Below are 21,355 nucleotides of genomic sequence, written 5' to 3'. Positions count from 1 at the left end.
TTGGTTTTCTATAGTCATTGCTTTGGATTTCCCGAGGAAATTTCCTCTAGTGTGTCCACGATGTTTAATCCTGTCTTCAAATTAAATGTCCTTTTATGTCACTGTGGTGCCAATAATTATTCCACCACGTATGTGTCAAGCCTGTATGTGTGGTCCAGAGTATTTCTGTATTCTCTCCTATACTCATTTTTTCTAATTCTACCCTAATGCTCTTAGTTTCCAGGCTTAGAAATTACCAAGACTTTCCTCAATTTACTTCATCTATTCTTTTAAAAAAATATATGATTTTCTTTGTGGGAATAATAAGGAGTAAATCTCAGGCATTCTGTCATTGTAGCCCTACCTAGTTTTTATATGTGAGCCCTGAAAAATGCATTCGAAAAGCTATAACCCGAGTAGCATTATTTCCTAACAAGTATAATTCCTTGATATCATCTGAAACCACTCATAATGAAATTTCCTCAGCTGAATAACACACAAAATCCTCACATTACATATTGATTATACTTCAAATGTCTAAGAATTAGCTCTTTCAAAGTCTGAAGTCATCTTCAGATGAAAACATCATAAATTGTATTTAGGCCCTCCAAGCTATTCTACAAAATTCCATATAAAGCAAGATTAAATACATGCGCGCGCGCGCACGCACACACACACACACACACACACACACACTACATAAAGAATAATAGAAACAATACTTGTTTTATTATTAGAGTGTCAAACGAACCTCTCTTTGTAACAGCCATTTGTCACTCTCGAATGCTGCTACTTGATGAATATCATTGTTATTTTGGAGAATGTAAGAGTATGCAGATCGTTGTAACACCATTAAAGCAGGCTGTAAGGGTCAAGCCTTCTCAATAGGTGCTCACAAAAGCACTTTCCCATGCAGAACTTGGACTACTTACAGACGTCCTTGAAGAATAATGTCCCCAAGAAGAACAAGGGGAAATGAACTCTTTGCATGTTTCCTTGGCTGGGTGTACAAAATCAGCTATTTTCTTCCTTGCCACTTTTAGGCTCTGTCAATATGCCTGTGGAAAACTGTGGGGAAATCTGTTCAGTTGAGAGAAGGTGGGGGATACTGCTAATGGACTTTGGTAGGTAGTTTAACCATGTATTGATTATGGGAAACAGAACCTCACATGAACTGGCCTGGAAAGTCATGTTTTAGTATCCAAAGAACAAAAGTTCACTGGTCCCATGAGAAATTGAAATTGCAAAGTAAAAAGCCGGGGAGGGGGGGACACATAAAAACCAGGACAATCAAGTTTTCTCTTTCCTCCTACAGACACGTCATCTAGCCTGTGCTTCTTACAACTTCCCTTTGTCCTCTTACATCCTGTATTGTTGTTCACCAGCGGCTGTCCCTTGGCTCTCGTAGTGGCAGTTCAGTATGTAAGACCTGACAAGAGTCTGTATATCCAGCTTTGAAACAGTTGTGGTCAAGGCGGGCAGAGGGCCCTAGATCACTCTGCCTGCTCAGTTAGTGTATGGGAGCTTCTTCCGGGAAGCATAGGGCCAGTAGCTGTGGAATAGAGAGATACAAGAAAAATAAAAAAACCAAAAACAACCCCAGGGGTAAAAAAGAGCTGCACCAGTGTGCAGTTGAGAGCACACCAATGCCAAGCGTTAATAGACGTGTATGACAGGTCGTGACCGCTAATCTGTGTGTTCTTCTTAGTGTCCAGTGGTTTGCTTTAATTCATGTATTTTACACAAAGCCCATTTACTAAGAGGTGGTTTCAGTTCGTGCTGCTTTTTCTGAGGAGATCAGCTTCTGGGGCCATTGTCTTGAGCGTAGGGAGGCACCCTGGCCTCTGATGCTGGGAGCTATCAACTCAGGGTCGTCTCTGCCTTGTGTGAGTTGCCTTGGTTTACAGCAGAAGATGGATGTCTCTTCACCATTTACAATGTTCCTAGCACATCACCACCTACTTCAGAGGATTCTAGTTTGAAGATTACTTCCAACACTTGTTTAATTTTGAAGGCATATTTTCAGTTCATTTTCATTTTTCACTTTCTAAAATGGTTGGCTTCTGTTCTGTTTTTTTTTCCCCCTCAGGGTAGATTATGTTCTAACAGGGGAGGGAAAATTGGAGTCATTCATTGTTCAGGATAAATGTGTATCTTATCTTCAGACTTTCATGTATTTTTTGGAGAAAATTCTAATTTGTATAGAACAGTAATACATTCTATTGTGTAAACAATGCCCACTTATTTAAATAAGAGATTAACAAACTGAGGGATTTTCCTTATGAACTTCAAGGACAGATCAAGGGAGAATCTAAGAAGTAATCATAGGCTTTGGCCCTGGCAAAGGAATAGAAAGAAGGATTCTGGGTTAATTTAGAAGCGGTGTGAGAATGAAGACAATGAGACTCCCTTGCCTCATAGGCTTTCTTGCAGTCTCATATTTAATACTTTTCAAAGCCACAGGGAAAATAAATACAAACAGAAAACTTGAGATTCCTAGTTTGTTCACAAAAGTCTCTACCCCTAAAGGTCACTAGTAAAGTGCAGAGCTATCCACATACTTTATTCCATAGGTAAAATGCTGGATGTGGTGGCTTTTAACTCAAGAGCATAGTGAACTTACACCATTCTGGGCACCACACTTAGTTTTGTGTCTGTGGGATGGTGTGAGTCAGTGTATGGTGATTGAAAGGTTTTAGTGTGGGGACCAGCATGCCTGGGTTATAGTACCATCCTACTGCGTCTGACCAATGCAGAATCAGACCACTGCCTACACTTCCCAGATCTTGGAGATAGTCCATCTTCTTCTGGTCCCAGGGCAGGTGAGTTCTATGGCTCTTAAGTCACTCATGACTCCTGTGTAGTAGACAGAGGAGTCATGGGAGGATGACTTTTTCCCCTTCTCAGTAGGTGGTCCCTCAGTCTCCTTTCTGAGCTTCTTCCATGGTCACTGTGCCTCTATGGCTAAAGAAAGCATCTGCGGTGAGATGGGGCAATGGGGAGCAGATCCTTGGCCATGGCCTGGTTAAAGTAGACACTGTACAGCATGTCGAGACTCAGCTACTGAAAGGGAACCAGGAGTGGGGTGGGGTGGGCGGTGGTGGTAGTGGTGGTGGTCATCACATCTGGGAGGCAGAGGATTGTGGTACTGAGCCAAGTGTTTAAATTGAGGGTCAAAGAAAGGAGATTAGATGGGAACATTTGAGGTTGTCATAGGCCCAGTCAGCACTTAACTGCAGTTGGCTTCCTGGGTGGTGTGGATTGGCTGTGTGCCAAATTCTGCTCCAAATTCCTTCTGCTCCACCCTCCTACCCTTCATTTGCTTGTTAAGGGCAAAAACTAAGGAGACCACTTTCTGCTCTTGTTTAACCCTTGTCTCTGCCACTAACCATCCTTGATGAAGCTACCCACACAGGCCATAAATGGTCCTGATTCTATAATGGTCTGTCTTGATTCATTTCTCTATGTATTTGTTCCTAGGAACTTTAAAACACTCCAGGCCAGGATATCACAAAGAGAAATGGATCAAGATAGGCCACCGGCACTTGTAAACGAAGCCTAAGACCTTAAATGAATACACAGAGCATTTATAGAGAAACAAAACAAAAGAGACCTCACTGTCTCTCTCTGGCTGAAAAAGTTTTGATCACTTAAAGATAACATCTTCTCCTCTGACCTCGGGTACTGCATGTGGTTGGTCCTGTCTTGTGGCTCTCATGACTCTCGTACCTCATGCACACTTTACCTTTTGCTCATTACACTGCATTTAGAGGCCTGTCATCCCTTCTGTTGTGAACTGGGCAAGCTTCTTTCTTCTGCCTCAGGGACTGTTTTCTGTGCTTGGAGACTCTTCTCTAGCTCTGTGTAGAGCTAATACTACTCATTTAGGTTTTGGCATAATATACCATTGGCACTGTCCTTTGGCAGCAGTGTGCATGACATAGCTTTACTCCTCCCCCTCCCCCTCCTCCTCCCCCTCCTCTCCCTCCTCCTCCTCCCCCTCCTCCTCCTCCTCCCCTCTTCCTCCTCCTCCCCTCCTCCTGCTCCTCCTCCCCCTCCTCCTCCTCCCCCTCCTTCCTATCCCTTTACATTTCTCAGTTTAGTTTCTTCACTGTACTTTCTTGACCCAACTTACTCTTTTTATCTGTTGGTCTATTTATTGTTTTTCCATCGTAAATGAATTATTGTGGGTTCATTGTTCCTGGGTTCTTCTGTTGAAAGTGAATGGATAAATGGATTATTGGCTGGCAATGCACAATGGAAACCCAATTTTATCAAATTGTTCCTGTCCTAGTCCAACCGCAATCAATTATCTTCACTAAAATTTCAAAGTAACCTCAGTTTAGTTAGAATATTCTGTTCACAAAACACATATATCAGGACTAATTGGACTTAATATAATAGTTTACTTTAGTTATTAGGACTTGTTTGTCATCTGTAATGAAATTAGTGGAGACATTCCCAATTTTGCACATTATTCTTGTTTGATATTCTCGTAAGTGATACGTACTCACTGCACTACTAGACTTCCTTCTTCCTCACACTGTTCTTCCCAAGTCTGCCCAGGAACACTTAAATACACCTGTCATTTACCCACACTTCTCTCAGCCCAAGGGGAAGACACTATTAAATACTTTTCTATTTAGTTTTGGGATAGGGTCTCACTTTTTCGCTCCACTTAGCCTAGAATTAGTTCTGTTAGAGCAGGCAGACCTCAGGCTCTCAGAGATACGCTTGCTTCTGCCTCCTGAGTAATTAACTGCCGAGTGTAAGTATCACTAGTGACTTCCGTAGATCAGAGTTAGACACACGAGAGAAGGCACAGACCCCTTAGATACATGGCAACATTTTGCCAGATGGGGTTGGGGGAATAAGAGATCTGAGAGAATCAGTTTCTAAGACTTCATCTTCTATACATACACTTACCTAAACCTTACTTCCCTTAGAATTTACTGTGCTCACAATAGCCTCTTTACTTTGCTCCTTGTCGTGGGGTAAAAAATCCTGGAGGGCCAGCATTGCAAACTAATTTTGTTTTCTGTGAGATGGAGGAGTCGCTGCACTGTCCGAGACTGCCCTGACACAGTTCTTTATAGGCTTCAGATGTCACGCCCCATATCTAAAAGCCTGCTTGTTGAGGGTGTGTGATGGTTAGAAAGGATTCGGGTCAATTTGAAATGTTACTCGAGGCACATAAGTCTATAAAAGGACTAATGACACTTCTGGTTTCCCTTTGTTTACTTTCAATCTTTGGCTTCGATTGTCTTGTGTCTAGACTGCTGGACATAAAACCTCCAGGGACAGAGTAAAGAGCTCATCTGTGAGAATGCTAAGTACTTAAAATGACCTTTGTCATGGATTTCAATGTATTTTCTACTACACTTAATACATATGTATGGGATCTTGCTGGTTGAGAGGAAATGTGCCTAAAAATACCTGCTGTGATATAGGCTAGTGCTTAGGTAAGAGTACAAAGCAGAGACTTGCATGCAAGCCTTTTGCAGAGCACGCTCAAAAACAGTAGCAGTACTGCTTTTAGCTTTTGCTAACTTGACAGAAACACGAGTCACTTTCAAAGAGAGCACCTTACCTGAGGAACTGCTTCCATCAGACTGGTTTTGGACACATCTGTGGGGCGTTTTCTTGACTAATGATTGACATTGGATGGCCCAACTCACTGTAAGCAGTGCCTCCCCTTGGGTGGGTGGTCCTTGGTTGGGTAGGAAAGCTGGATGAAGAAGTCAGTAAAAGTGATGCTTGCCTGTGGTTTCTACTTCAGGATCCTGCCTTGACTTTTCTGGATGATTGGCCATAATTTTTAAGTTAAAATAAGCTCTTTGTTCACTCAGTTGCTTTTGGTTAGTGTGTAAGCTCAGCAATTGGAAGCGAACTAGGCCAGTACCAGTGGGAATGGATACCAAGAAAAGCCAGGCCATGGTGCAGGTGCAACAAAGCCCTCAACCCATTCCTTAGACACTCTGGAGCCAGGTAGGGCCTGCAGAATTCTTGAGAATCGAGGCCCAGCAGCTAGGCTGCTTAGGAAATGCCTGGCTTTGGACATAGTAGCTCCCTTTAGTGGAGTGAAGGAAGGAAGTCTTAGCCACAAAGCCTTACTGGCTGCTACTGGGAAACGGAGAACTTGAGTCTTGAATAGAGTGGGTTTGGGTGGTAGCCAGCATCCAATGCAGTTAGTGGTTTATTCTCCTAAATGCAACATTTTGATTTCGCTGCAAATACTAAGTTTTTAGTATAAATTGGTTAAAAGTCAAAGATAAAATTTATGCATGATTTCTTTAAAATTTTGTGTGCAGTTCAACACTGTGGTGAACTATACATTAATGAATTGTGTCATGAACTGTTTGTTCTAACTCTGCTCAGTTCACATCCTGCTTCATCACTAAATATTTAAATATGTTCTGCTTTCTAAAATCTTCACATGCTAGTGGGTGGGCTAATTTTTGGAAAATATACTGTTTGCTTTTCATCAAAAGCATAAAAATTTGCCATGATTAGGGTGATATTTAATTTAGGCATTTCTAATTTGATACTGGATTTTTATTTAATTGCACTCAAAGTTGCAATCCAGTAAACATTCACACAGTTCATAGAGAGGGTCTGTGCACGCCATAGGATTTCAACATAATCTGCAGATGTCTTGCTGTCTCACCATTATTATTTTTACTGTGTGGTATAAAGGATGAGACGAAGGTTGTCATTTTCTTTGAAGGATGTACTCCGACCTCATATGTAGCCATGACTGTCCTTGAACTCATGGCATGACATTCCTTACTGCATCTCCTAAATGCTGGAAATACAATCAGGAAGCACCATGTCTGGTAGTCTTGTGCTATTTTATTTAAATTTTGACTCTTTTTAGACATTTCTATTCTTCAGTCTAAGCAATAACTTACTGTGTCTTTTAAAAAATGTTTTGACTCAGTATGATATTGATATCACTGTATTACAACTGAACAGTATTATGATTAGGATTGAATTTTATCTGAGAGGAGTTTGACTTCCAAGTCTCTCTGTTCTTTGTCTTTCTTTGTTTCTTTCCTTCTATGTGTCTGTCTGTCTGTGCGTCTGTCATTCTCTCAACGGGGTTCTACTCTGTGTCCCAGGCTGGGGCAGAATTCTGACCCTACTCTTTCCTGATTGCCATGGATATAGTCATACACTACCTCCTGTGGTTGACATTTTTCCCAAATTGAACAAACTAAATCTGAGGTTTTATGCTTTTGAAGAAAATATATTTAAAACAAAAGACAAAGCATTTTATGAAAATAAAAGGTTAGAAAAAATTCACACAAGAGCCTTATGAATGCATTGGTTTGGCCAATGTGTGATAAAATTATCACAATTTTCTATGAATATTAGTTTGAGTAAATTTGTATTTATGTAAAAGACTGTAAACCATTATTGGTAAAGTTGTGTTAATAAAATGTCTAGAAAATAAGAAAGTGAGTTAATCTGATTGGATGACACATCTGTTTCAACCTAGTCAGTATATATTTAGGAGGCCCTGGTTTGTTTGCAATTGATTAATAACCAATGATTTTTATCTCAGATCTAAAGGTTAACACTGTCTTTAATGGTTTCACCATTCTTATTCCTCGTTTATATCACTCAGATCTTATTACTGTAACAAAATATCTGATAATCAACTTTAGAATTAAAACAGTTTGGGTTACAGTTAGGAAGGTTTCTTTTGACATCATGGCCTGTGAGAGTCAGCTCATCATGGTAGGGAGTGCATGATGGAACAGTGCCACCTACCTGAGGTAGACCAGAAGTCTCACAGAAAGGTGAAGGATTCCTGTGCCAGTGTCCACTTCAAAGCCTCAGCTGGTGCCCTCCTCCTAGTCCTCACCTCTCAAGGTTTCTGCCACTTTTCAATGATGTCATGCATTGGGTACCAAGATTTTAATACACTGGCCTTTGGGAGACATTCAAGATCCAAACTGTTGTGTTTACTCAGCTTAATCTTTCTCCCTAGTACATATTATCACCCGGCACTCTTTATTCACATATGTGTGTTTGCTCATTGACTTTATTCAGTAGAACAGAAGTTCGGTGAAGGCAGAAATTCTGTTGTGCTAATATTTTAAAGTTTATTTTATTTTTAATTATATGCATGCATGTGTATGGAGGGCAGGTATTCATGGAGTACAAAAGAAGACAATGAATCCCTTGGAATTCGAATTACAGGTAGTTGGGAACTGCTTTTGGTTGGTTCGAGAAACTCAGTCCTTTTACAAGGTCAGTGTGCTTTCAACCCCTTGTGTTAAGTTTTCTCTATACTCAGTTTCTAGAAGGTAAAATATGTCTGGCTTTTAGTTGGTGCTCAATAAATCTTTGCTTAATAAATAAAAAATAAAAAGAAAGTAAATAAACTGGGGAGAGACAAGGAAGTATTTATTTCTTGATGCAAGTGAGAGTCTACGTGAGATCCTACTGATTGTTTAATATAAACGAGTTAAGTCTACTTCTTTTTCAGGGAAGGTTCTGCTATTGTAAGATGTTGAAAGAGATCCTGGGCAGGATAAACATTTGAGTATTGTTTTAGCACTATAAGCACATTCTAAATTTGGATCACCCTTGCCTGGAGTGGGTCTTGTTCTTTGTCTCTTGGTCTCCTTGTCAGCATTTTCATCCTTCCCAGCACACTTGTGCCAATTAAAAAGCACATCTACTCTATGGGCCAGAGTCTGGTATGGTTTTCAGCCAACCCACACTCACAGTGGAAGATTACTTTCATTCTTGGGGAGGGTGACACGGGCATGAGAGGCTTAGTATTCAGATGAAAGGGCCACTTTGGTATTATTTAACTGTGTTTTGGCAAGACTCTGGTCAGTGTCTGGTTTCTCTTTGGAGCCATTTTGCATTATATTACAGTACTCTGACTGTGCTATGCCAAGGAAATTAAGATCAGCTGGAATACTCAGTTGGCCATTGGCTTGGACTCTTAGGGAACTGGGAACTTGATGACCTCATTTAAGCTGAACCTGCCTTTGTCTCCAAAGCATAAGGGCTTTTTTTACAAAACCACGTCTGCAACTTGGGAAAGATATAAGCGAGGTTCAGAGGAAAATGACTTAATAGTGGATGATATTTGGGTCATCATTGAAGGAAGTGCATAATACAGGTTGCAATTTAATTGAGAAAGATAAAGAGGAGGCACCAAGTCCCTTCAACATGACATTAGCCACCAAGTTCTGTGATCTGGGAGGATTATTTGAAGATTGGTTTGTAAGTGCACGTGCATTTGTATATGAGATCAGATGTTGATTCTGGTTATCTTCCTCAGTCCCTTCTATCTTATTGTTTTTGAGACAGGCTCTCTTGTGGAGCCTAGAACTCTCTAATTCAACCAGGTTAGGTGGCTACTGCGTACCAAAAGTCATCCTGTCCCAATGCTTGCATCTGAGGTATGTGCTGCTGTTAGCTGCAGCTCTTTTCTATGGGTTCTGGTGAGTCAAGCTCAGGTCCTGAAATCTTCCTTAGCTAACTGTGTTATCTCTTCAGCTCTGACAGGCATGGTTTAAAGACAACGAAAGGAAAGAAATGTTTATGGTGCTGAAAGCTGTTATGGGTCTTCTGTTCTGTTAGTCTGAGAAGATTTGAGAGAATGTCCCCCATACAAGAAGACTTGTGATGGCCTCTGTATATTCATGTTGTATGAGAAGCTTGTGGGAAGGACCTCATGTGAGAAAAAGTTGCATGGTAACAATGGAGAACTCTTCGGTGATGATGATGGGTTTTGGATACAAATACTCACTATATGGCCCGGGATGGCCTGAACTCATAGAGATCTGCTTACTGTTTCCTCCCAAATGCTGGAATTAAAGGCCTGCCCTTACCTCACACGGCCTGGGTTATTAAATTAATTTTAATTAAAAATATAAAGAATTCTTTATCTGGGGATGTATTTGGGAAAGGTGACAGCTAACACAGGTTTTCAAGCACAAACGAAAAAGCTTCGTAATATTACTTTCTCTGAGATGCTAAGGGCTGACAACTAGTCTCTCGTCCATGTAGGATAGTTCTGGTAGAGACATTTGCAACATTCTTTGCTTCCAGTTCTGTGAGAAGCACCGATTCCAACCTATATCTCTTTCTTTCCATTTCTTCTCTGGCCAATGTTCTTTCTTCAGATTTAAAAAACAATTATTAACAGCTGTATCATTAGTATTGAGGCTACTTTGTTTCATTGCATTAGACAAGTATTTTTTTGCCTTACGTTTCTTTACGTTGACAGGAAAATGGCTCTCAGTAATGTGTCTGAAGACCAACCCACCTCCACCACCAGCTTCTCTGCCATTATTTTGATGGATCTAGAGTCTCGTATACCTTTTCTTTTCGAGATACCTTCTTGGCTTCTGTCTCTCACAGAGCTTGTTGTAGGATGTTAACGACTGCGCTATTTAGGGTTTTGCTTGGAATTTGTTTTCATTTTACTGTCAGTGTGACCTTACCAGGTGCAATCAAAGAATCAATGAGCTGGAGCTGGTCAGAATGATTTATGAGAGTCACTTATAGCACATTAGTAGTACATCCTGTTGGTAAATGTAAGCATTACAATGACATTTTCTCAGTAATTGTGATTTGCCTAAAATGTGCTTACAGTATCTCTTAGGATACACAATGCTGTCTACTTTGTACTTTTGTGTGTCTTACTTGAGAAAATTAAATGTCTATATCATACATATATTTTCACCTAGCCATGTTAACGTTTGAGTTAGCATGCAAAGGCCTTTAATGCATCATTACTCAATCATTATTTTTCAAGAGTACCCTCATACTAGCATTAACATACCATATATTAAGGTAATTGCCTCTCATTTTTCCCCAGGGCTTTGAAAACGTTCTTTCATCATGACCATTTTTCCTTATAGAAATAATAGCTTTGAAGGCAACCCCAGCTATAACATTTATTTCTTAAAATCATTTCATGGTTCCTTCATATCTGTTCACGTACTGACTTCAGTAAGGTCACTGAGATGCTTTGTGACTGGCCCCACTCTCTAATTCTTCGTGAATCATCTATTTTTTTTTCCGGAGCTGGGGACTGAACCCAGGGCCTTGCGCTTGCTAGGCAAATGCTATACCACTGAGCCAAATCCCCAACCCCCATCTATGTTTTTCTAACATATCACTTTTTTCTTATTTATATCACACGCTTTGGCTGCAGTGAACATCTTTAGCTTCTTATTGCACAACATCTCTGATAAAATAATGAAATTCAGCCACACCTTGACTCATGGGACAAGGGACAAGGCTTCTCATGAACCTGATATGTTGCCTTCCTCTGTCCCTCTACTCCTTAATCTTTAAATAGCTTCTTTGAAGTGCATCTCTTTCAAGTATCAGCTCCGAGAGTTTTCTCTTTCCCTGACAGGTTGTTGTGAGCTGCTCTGTGGAGATGATCTACTTGGTCAGCTCCGTGGCATTATCATTCTATTTACTTACCACTGTCCCATGATCTGGGAAACATTCCCAGGTTACAGGAGTCATGTTTGTCTTTGACATCAATACATTTCTGGACACTAACATTGTACCTGGACAGACTAGGTCCTCTGTAAACATTTGTTGAATAAGCGGGAGGCTCATAACACTCAACTGTGAGTAGGATTTGTTCCAAGATATCTAATAGAAGGTAATGCAATAGTGTATGTATATATAGTGTGTATGTATGTATGTGGAACACATATCTGAACTGGCCAGAAGACAGTCTCAGATGTTGTTCTTCTGAACAACCATGAATGTCAACCTTGTTTCTTAAGGCAGGACCTTTCACTGGGATCTGGGTCTCTCTGATTCAGGTGGGCACGTTGGCCTGTAAACCTCAGGGATCTGTTTATCTTTATCCCATGACTCCATTGCTACAAGCAAGCATCTCCCCACACTGAGCTTTGTGCTTACTGTTGTTTTTTATGTGGGCCCTGGGGATCAAAATGTCAGTCTTCATGCATGCTGGCTTTAATGGACTTTATTGACTGGGTTAGTTCCCTAGCCTGTCTCTGTGGTATTTTTCCTGTGACATATATATATATATATATATATATATATATATATATATATATATATATATATATATATACTGGTTTAAAAAATAAAAAATGTTTTTTTGTTGTTTCTGATTCGACAAATGTCAGAAACCTTTCTCATTATTTTGCTCTGTGTAGGATTTGGGATGATTTTTCAGAGACTAGAAGAGAAACTGAATCATCTTCAGATCAGGATGTATTCTTATTGAATGAGTAGCTGTGCTCTGAATTATTAAATTATGTTTCATTGACAGATAATGGTCTTAGACTTAAGTCAGGAAAAAGATCCTACTCAGGGCCCTTGAGAACCACTGGACAAAATCGGAAAGTGGAGAGGGCAGAGGCCCTTGGACAGAGCCAGGGCACCCGTGGAGACAGCAGTGATCTAGCAAGGGGCCTGTTCTGTTAGTCTATGATAGTCATTAACCAGGCACAGCCAGAATAAGTGCAGGTGTGTAGTTATGACTGCAGAAAAATATCGTTATTAAAAGCACAGAAATTAAGAAGTCATTCAGGTACTTAGAGGTTAAATTGAATTCCGTTTTGAGAAGAATTTGACAAACCTTCACTTAACAATACCATCAGTCTTCCACAGGTTGTTTTATATGTGGTGCTTCATGGTTGGCAGTAAGAGCTCCTGCCTAGAGTCTTTAATGCGAAGTACACATCCTCACACACCGCTGTGGAGAGTCCGTGTCGGAAGGCTCAGGTACTAGGAGTTTAAACAAGTATCTGCCAGAAGAACCCTCTATTTCTGATGCCACCTGTCTTAGGGCATCTTTGAGGAGATCTTGATGCAACTCCAGTGCAGATTTGGAAGAACAGCCCTTCCTTCCTAGAAACATTAGACGATCTGCCACCCTCACAGAAGGTAGTGCTTTTACTTATATGCTTGCGGAATCGTCTAAGTTTTTGATGGATAACTCTTGTCTAAGCCTATTTACTCCATCTTAAACTGATCAGATTTTCCTGGGATTTTAAACGAGATCATCTTTAAAATCAAAGTGTATTTCCTGTTGGATGAAGAATTTGTTTGGCAGATTGGAGTTGTGTTTTTCTTTTTTTTTCTCAGCCTGCTGAGAGGCTGTTGAGCATACAGGGGGCGCTGTGTGAAAACGCTTTGGCCTGGGGAGTTCCAGGCACACACAACAGAGCATGCATGCTTTAAATGACACGGGGCGTCTACTGCCTGATCTCATTTCATTTTTTTCCAGGGTGAACTTTTGTAAATCACATTATTAACTCATTTTGTTTGGATTATTGGAGCAATATCATTTGTTAAAACAAAAGGGTCTATTAAAGGACTATGTGAAGTTCTTGTAACTTAATCGTTTGAAGAAAAGTATTTTAAATTATTATTTAAGTAATTCTGTTTTTTGTCATGGTTTCATATTAGCCCCAGATAGCTTCTGTTTTAAGCTAGGTGTTTTCATTTTTGTTGTTTTGTTTTTAATTGTGAGAGTTTAAATTTTTATATGCTAAAGGCCTTGTTGAGTTGAAATTGTGATTGGCAGATATCTCCTATTGATTATTATTTGAGTGAAAATTTTATCGTGTTTTGCCTGAGGATTGATATGACTATATCATGTCAGCATTGCTTTTTCTTCACGACTTACTGCATATGCAGCTATTTTATTTATAATTTAGTGGTCTATTTTATATAACATTATTCCACAAATGCTTTGAAGATCGATTCTCTGTTAATAGTAATGAAATAAAAGCCTCGAGCTATGTTGATTGTAAAGTGAAAACTGTTTTTAGTCATTCTCCTTTTGAGACTGTGAACTTTTTAGTTCAAAATGTTTTGAATGAAGAAGGGTCTGTTCCATATTTGTTTGTGGTCTCTTCAGTTCCTGTGAAACATTGGACAGTAGCAAATGTCACTGTTGGTATGAACATTCAGATTCAGGCTTTCGTGGCCCCTTTGTTAAACCTCCCATGGGGACGAGGAGCCTACATCTCTCCTGGAAGCTCGGAGGACTAATTATTGCACAGTGTTACCCAGTGGAAGTCCCAGTGTGAACTTCTGGTGTGAAGCTTCGGGAGGCTGACGTCTTTCTCTTCTGCTCTTTGGAACAGCCTCTGGAACTCTGAACTACCTTATCTGCGCCTGCCTACATCACATGCTCCATGCTGGAGAGTCCATAAGTTCATTAACTTGGCCCGCCATAGCCGGAGAGTGAAGCAACAGACATATGGCTTAGGGATACCTGAAGAGCAGCCGCCCTGTCAGGGAGAACTTTGCTGCTTTAGACAGGTCACCAAACAGAATTTATCGTAGGCATAAGCAGCCCAACATCTTGCATTTCTCATAAGCTATTGTGGAAAGATACCTTCAGTATTTGTCTTATTTGACGTCAACTAAAGAAAGCTAAAGACGAGCAATACACTCAAATAATGTATGCTCATGGCGTGTGCGCTCCTAGGTAGACAACTGCAGGCGTTTGTGCAACTTAGGTTCTGGACACCCATTTGAAAACTTTGCATGTTCCTTCCCATAGAAGCATCGATTCAGACCTGGATTTAGCACATGTTATACTTAAATTGTGACACTAGAAATGATCACTGTGTTTATCAGTTCTGGAGGAGGGGAGGCATGGTTTCTGAATTGCATCTTCGTATCCAAATACCATGTCCAGCAACAGGAAGAAATGTTCTTCATGCTCTGTGTGGAGAAGTAGGCTCCAGTACTTCATCGTAAGGGAGGACAGCATCGTGGCTCAGATCTTCCTCATGGTTAAAGTCATTGCCTTAAGGGCGCCCCTGGCACACGCCTCTCCTGTCTGGTTTCATACTTGGAAGGATGTGTTTTCTTGCATTTTCCTGGGTCCATCTGTCCTTCCTTCCTTCCTTCCTTCCTTCCTTCCTTCCTTCCTTCCTTCCTCTCCCTCCCTCCCTTCCTCCACCTCTCCCCCTCTTTCTCTCTCTCTCTCTTTCTCTCTCTCTCTCTCTCTCTTTCCTTTTTCTTCTTACTAAGGGAAATAGAATGAAGCTTATCACTATATATTGCTATTTGTAGAGGGAAAACTTACTTTGTTTTCTTTCTCTTTCTTTTTATTCTCTTTATTTTTCTCCTCCCCCTTTCTTCTTGTCTCTTTCATCTCCTGTCTCATCCTTCCCTCTTCTCTAACCCTTTTCCTTTCTTCTGACTCTCCCTTTATCTCTTCCTTCCTCTTGTTTTCTCCCCTTCTTCCTTCACCCCCATTCATTGTCTTTTTCTTTTCTCTTAAAAGCAGTCTAGTTTCTTAAATGCCTTGGGAGTTGTCGATGATACAGTCAATTACATTACTCAATTTACTTTTAGATTTAGGGAATATGAGTGTTATCATTATATATCTTCACTGCTTATGACAAATAATTTAAGGACAAAGGCAAAACGAAATCTCTCTCTCTCTCTCTCTCTCTCTCTCTCTCTCTCTCTCTCTCTGTACTATTGAGGATGGATCATAGAGTCTTTCTCATGCTCATTCTGCCGTTCCTCCCCTAGCCTGTGCCTAGCCCATAGCTTAAACAGATTCAGTGTATTCTACTTGATTGGAAACTTATAAAAAGAGGGACTACAGTTAATTTGTCCTTATAATCGCTAATACTTAACAATACTGGGCAGTTAAGTGAGCAAAGGTTAGAGCTATAACTCCTGTGTGCAACTAACTATATATCTGTGATATGAAATGCACTGGACTAGGTATAAGCACTTGCAGACTGGCATGTTTCTCGCCTGAGTGCTGCAAGGAACAAGAGCGTGCAAGGTTGTCAGATTCAATTTTGCATTTGGTTTACTTTCCCATTCACTCACCCTGGGTTGAGGATGCTGCTTGGTTCTCTTGTTAGAATATCCTCAGACCTTGGAGTTTGGAAGTGCTACAGGTTGGTGGTCAGTTCATTAATGTCAAGGGAAAAATGTGACACTAAGCATTCATCAGGATAAGAAGTAGTAAAGGAAGATTTTGCATGTGATTTTGAGCAGTGAAGATTCCACATAGTGATCTTTTTCTTCTGATAGCTAGAGCTTTGCGCAGTGGCAGTATCGTAGCCAATGAGGTTTATCCGAGGCGTGATTATTGCTAATTGAAAACTTCTGATAGCTAGGCCCTCACATTGTAAGTAGCAGATGTGTGGCCCAGTCTTCAGGTGGGTCCCGAACAAATGGAGTGGGGGCTATCCATATAGCTGTTAGCTCTCTGTTTAATCCTTCCCCTAACTCAGCTTTGTTATCTGTCTCCAGTGGAAGCACCCAGTCCTGCAGGGACTTGATGGGAGTGGGGTGCTTCTCTCTCAGAGGAGAAGGGAATGGGGAAGGGACTATGGGAAAGGGGGGCTGGGAGGAATGATACTGATGGGGGATGTAATAAATAAAAAGAAAAGAAAAAGAAATAACAGAGACCACAGTCCTTTCCTCAAGTAGAAGAAGGCACAGTGTGACAGTTTCACGTTTTGCCAAGGATAAGATAATGACTGCTGGAAAAGTTCAAGGTAAGTTTTGAATTCGATATTACCTTGAGCTTGATTAAAGTGTAAAAATAAGATTCTAAAGAGTCCCAAGTGGAGACTAAATCATTCTACATTGTTATCTTCCTTTGCAGTTATCAGGGATTTTGCACTAGCCATTCTAAAGTATTTGCTATTTTTATCTTCTTAGACTAAATATACTTCAAATAATTCATCAAGTCACTGAGAAAGGAAGTGTAGCAAGGAGAGAATCCTACATACTAAATTTAGGAGACATTTCGAATATGCACGAAAATATGTGTCAAGTATTATAGTTTTGTTTCCCTTGCCCCATTTTAAGGGAGATTTGCATTTTAATGACACAAGGGATATTCATTGCTTTCCTCCTATGTTATTTGACTTTGGGGTTGTTCATATTTTTATTAAAGCACAAATTACTTAGGAGCTAAGTATTTAAAAACATGAAATAACCCTATTGTACCCTGGCATGTGTTTGTTGCACATCTAAACAGAAACTTATGTTCTTTGTGGCACAGTAGATAATCTTGCCTCTGAGAAAAGTTATTTTGCATTTATGCATAGAGTCAAATAGAGGATATTTGAAATCAGAAGTTAATATCTAGGTATAGAGAATGCAGGCCGTGTTTACCCCAGCAGACAAATTTCAGTTAGTGTTAGACTCAAGGGTCTTTTACACAGCTGCTGTAGTCTCCAGTGATCCTGTCTGTCCCTTCATCCCTAAGAACTTCAGTACTTTCAGTACTTTCTCTGAATACTTAGTTCTTAGGGCGCCGTCATCTGTGTGGATTCCTGGTGTCTTAGAGTTCTTTTTGCTCTGATAAAGATCTTGACAAAGCAATTTGGGGAGGAACGGTTTATTTCATCTTATACATCTTATACATTTCATCCATGTACAACAATTCATCATGGCAAGAACTCAGAGCAGGAACGTACAGGCTGAAACCAAAGCATATACCATAGAGGAATGTTGTTGACTGTCTTGCTTCTCTTGGCTTGCCCAGTTTGCTTTTGTAAGCCAGGACCACCAGCCCAGGGACGGCACTGCTCACAGTAGTCAGGGCCCTGCCGCAGGCAATCTGATGGAGGGAGCACGTTCTCAGCTGAGGTTCCTTCCTCCCGGATAAGTCCAGGATTGTGACATGTTGACCAATACCAACGATGACACTTTGATGTCCTCATGGTGTGTCCAGTAGAACTCAAGGTTTCTCTTGGTGGCCAGGCCTCTGTGATCTGATCTATAACAGCCCACTGCTGCCTATTGACTCACTTTATCCACATCTTTTTTGCCTCTTTAGGCATAGTTTGCCATCCCAGAATGGATTACTGGCCTTCCTAAAAAGCATGTCTCAATAGGTTCAAGGAAAATTGAGCTCATTCTCTGTGGCATCCATTGCATTTGTTTTTCTCAGTGTTTATATCTGTATCCTTAACTTCTATCTGCCTACTCCTTTGAATCAGCAAACCATCAAACTAAGAGTAGCATTCTATCTCAGTCATCCAACAGCCCTGGTCCCTAGGACTTAAAAGAGTCTCTTGAATAAAGGAGTGTTTTTTTTCCAAACTGAAAACCCATAATATCTGTTTGAATTCACAAACACTAATTTATTATAAACTATATCTCAAGTTCTGGAGATATCTGATCATGCGGGACTTCTCTCTTGTTTTACTGACCTATCTAAAAAAGCTTTGCTTCCTCAGTCACTGAACTGAGTTATGGTGAGTGGAACTGATGTGGACCTATTAAAGTGTCTAACATTCTAGTAGCTGGCAGCTGAGGAGAACAATTATTTTCATGGAGACGCATTACCTGAGGCCTGGCAGGAACTAATTTTGGTGTTTAATAGGAAGCCTGTGTATGCCCTACTTTAAGTTTTATACATTTTCCTCCTGTCTTGAAAATTTCAAGGAAGGTTTTCAGTGGTTAAGTTAAAATGTGTGCACTATATTCCCAGTAGAAAAAAATGCAGCTGTACAATCATTTATGGAGAAATGGATTGCTTCGTCATATCCTTGATTATGGCCTCTTCATTTAGCATCCCGGAGGTGGATGGCAGATGAGTCAAGAAGTGTCTGGGTTCCGAAGGCTGATAACAATTGTTATTTAAAATTCCTGGGTAAACAATCCCGTGCAACTCTTGTGTTTTCCAAGGAAAAACACAGTAGAAAGATGCAGCCGATGAACAAGAGGGAAGAAAGTTAGCTTTGCACATGACTCTGAGGCCTATTAGCTGAACTTCATTGTGAAAGCCAGTAGACACATTTTGTGCTTCTGTACCAATGGTGTGGAGATGACACTGAGGTGCTTATCTCCTGCTCTACCACGAAAACTAAATATAATATATTCCTGTGCATACATGAAGTTAATTTATATCAAAATAATACATGGTTCAAAAGCCCAGAAATAAAGTCTTATAGAAATGAAAGACTTTTTAAATTGTCTTACTTCATAGGAAAGATGCTGCCAATGACTTAACCCTTTTTCCTATTATGTAAGAATTTCATATTTCCTTCCTTCCTTCTTTCCTTCCTTCCTTCTTTCCTTCCTTCCTTCCTTCTTTCCTTTCTTCCTTCCTTCCTCCATCCATTCCTTCCTTCCTTCCTTTTTTCCTTCCTTCCTTCCTTTTTTCCTTCCTTCCTTTTTCCTTCCTTCCTTCTTTCCTTCCTTCCTTTTATTCTTCCTTCCTTCCTTCCTCCCTCCCTCCCTCCCTCCCTCCCTCCCTCCCTTCCTTCCTTCCTTCCTTCCTTCCTTCCTTCCTTCCTTCCTTCCTTCCTTCCCACAGCTTCCCAAATTCTGCTGCCTATTGTCTCTCTTTATCCACATCTTTTTTGCCCCTTTATGTATAGTTTGCCATCCCAGAATGGATTGCTGGCCTTCCTAAAAAGCATGTCTCCATAGCTTCAAGGAAAATCGAGCTCATTCTCTGTGGCATCCATTGCATTTGTTTTTCTCAGTGCTTACAATATCTGTGCCCTCAAGATCTATTTGCCGTCTGTAAGTGCACACACAACACTGGGCTGGGAATGTTTCAGTCGATATATATCTAACATTGTGTTGTGTGTTCGAAGGTCACTGGAGTTCTTAGAGGTAGAACCTGGTGACTGAGGGGCTTTACTTCTTTGTCATCTCTCTTTTGATGTATTCATACCATTTTTCCTTTTGCAATCCCATCATTCACTATTGCACAGTACATTGTAATTGTGTTGCTTTTACGATGAAAACTTTCTGTTTTTCCTAGGGTTAGTAGTCACATAGTTGTTTTATCTGCTTCATTTTCTTTCAGCTGATCCCCAAATCCTTCCAAGGAAAAGGATTAAACTCAGCACAACCTTGTGAGGGGCAGAGCGTAGGTAGTTTGGTCAGTTTCTTCTCCATCCCAGAATCTTTCTCAGAATATACACTCCTCTCCCGCAGTTTACCCTCTCAAGAGCCTTTGGGTTCAGCTGTCTGCTTTGTGTTTATTCTAAGAATCCCCCTTTCCTCTTTTCTGTGTTAGATTGCCCCACTCCCACCCCAGGTTCACAAATTCTTTTTTTTTCCTCTTTTTGTGTAGGAGTATCTTGCTGAGAGGAAACAGATACGTAATTTGGGTTTGTCTTTCTTTCTTTCTTTCTTTCTTTCTTTCTTTCTTTCTTTCTTTCTTTCTTTCTTATTTTTTTTGAGTGTTTATCAGTTTGAAGTCTGCTTGACTTTAGAATTGAAATTATTTTTTACCCCTTTGGAGGTCCACCTTTCCCCTTCCCCCTTCCTCTCCCCCTCCCTCTCTCCCTTTCTCTCTCTCTCTCTCTCTCTCTCTCTCTCTCTCTCTCTCAGTCTCTGTCTCTCTGTCTCTCTCTGTCTCTCTGTCTCTGTCTCTCTGTCTCTCTGTCTCTGTCTCTCTGTCTCTGTCTGTCTCTGTCTCTCTGTCTCTCTGTCTCTCTCTGTCTCTCTCTCTCTGTCTCTGTCTCTCTCTGTCTCTGTCTCTCTCTGTCTCTCTGTCTCTCTGTCTCTCTCTGTCTCTGTCTCTCTCTCTGTCTCTGTCTCTCTCTGTCTCTCTGTCTCTCTCTCTCTCATTCTTAACATATTGTTATAGCTCTTTCTTTGGGACCTGGTTATTCCTCCTAGGGCCATCTGTTTATCTCTGGTATTTGGCAACTTAGTGGGAGGTTTTGTTCAAGAATCTATTGTTGGGAACTTTATGACCTTTTAAATCTAGAGTTTATCTTTCTGTTTTTCTACGTTTTTTTCTTGTGTTTTTCTGCAGCATAGTCTTACCCTGTGTTTTTGTTTTCTCCTTCTCTTTTGTGAAATTGTGTGGCTCAGATGTTGGGCCTTTTGACTTAATCTTACCATTCCCCCCCCCCCCCCTTAATCTTCCCCCGCCCCCGTTTGGTAGGTATTAGTTCTCATTTTCATTTTGAGATAAAACTTTTATTTTCAGCAATTATGTCTCTAACATCTAAGACATAATTGTCCTTGTTCCTAAGTATTGTCTTTTATTTATACAATCTCTTGTATTATTTCTGCCAACTCCCTTGGGAGATTAGCCGTGATTTCTTTGAAGTTGCCTCTGTCGAATTTATTGGTTTCAATGTTTCCGCCAGTTGCTGTGGTTCTTCTCTTCTGTGGTGGCGTTAGCAGAAGTGTGACTACCCATCTTCATTTTAAAATGAGGCCAGAACATCATGAGCAGCAGCTCAGATTGGGGTCCAGTGTCCTCTGACAGAGGCAATAGAGGGTAGGTCAGAGTCCTAGACTCGACTGCACTGGAGCACACCCTGGGTTCTTTTGAGAGATCCCCCCTCCCACTTACATAGAGCCAGATCCTTAACTTCACTGCAGAAGAGAATTTCAAGATGAGCTGGTGTGAATCAGAGTGGGA

The 21,355-nt window shown here is 40.6% G+C and overlaps 1 protein-coding gene and 1 pseudogene across 1 annotated transcript in view; both read left to right on the top strand.

Annotated features, from left to right (window-relative positions):
• Grb14 (growth factor receptor bound protein 14) overlaps positions 1-21,355 on the top strand; it is a 115,591-nt gene that overhangs the window by 6,378 nt on the left and 87,858 nt on the right.
• On the top strand, positions 16,034-16,158 carry LOC120102125 (U4 spliceosomal RNA; annotated as a pseudogene).

This window comes from Rattus norvegicus, chromosome 3 (assembly GCF_036323735.1).
Source record: "Rattus norvegicus strain BN/NHsdMcwi chromosome 3, GRCr8, whole genome shotgun sequence".
Taxonomy (NCBI): domain Eukaryota; kingdom Metazoa; phylum Chordata; class Mammalia; order Rodentia; family Muridae; genus Rattus; species Rattus norvegicus.
Note: the sequence above shows the minus strand (reverse complement) of the source record. Positions and strands in the feature narration are given on the sequence as shown.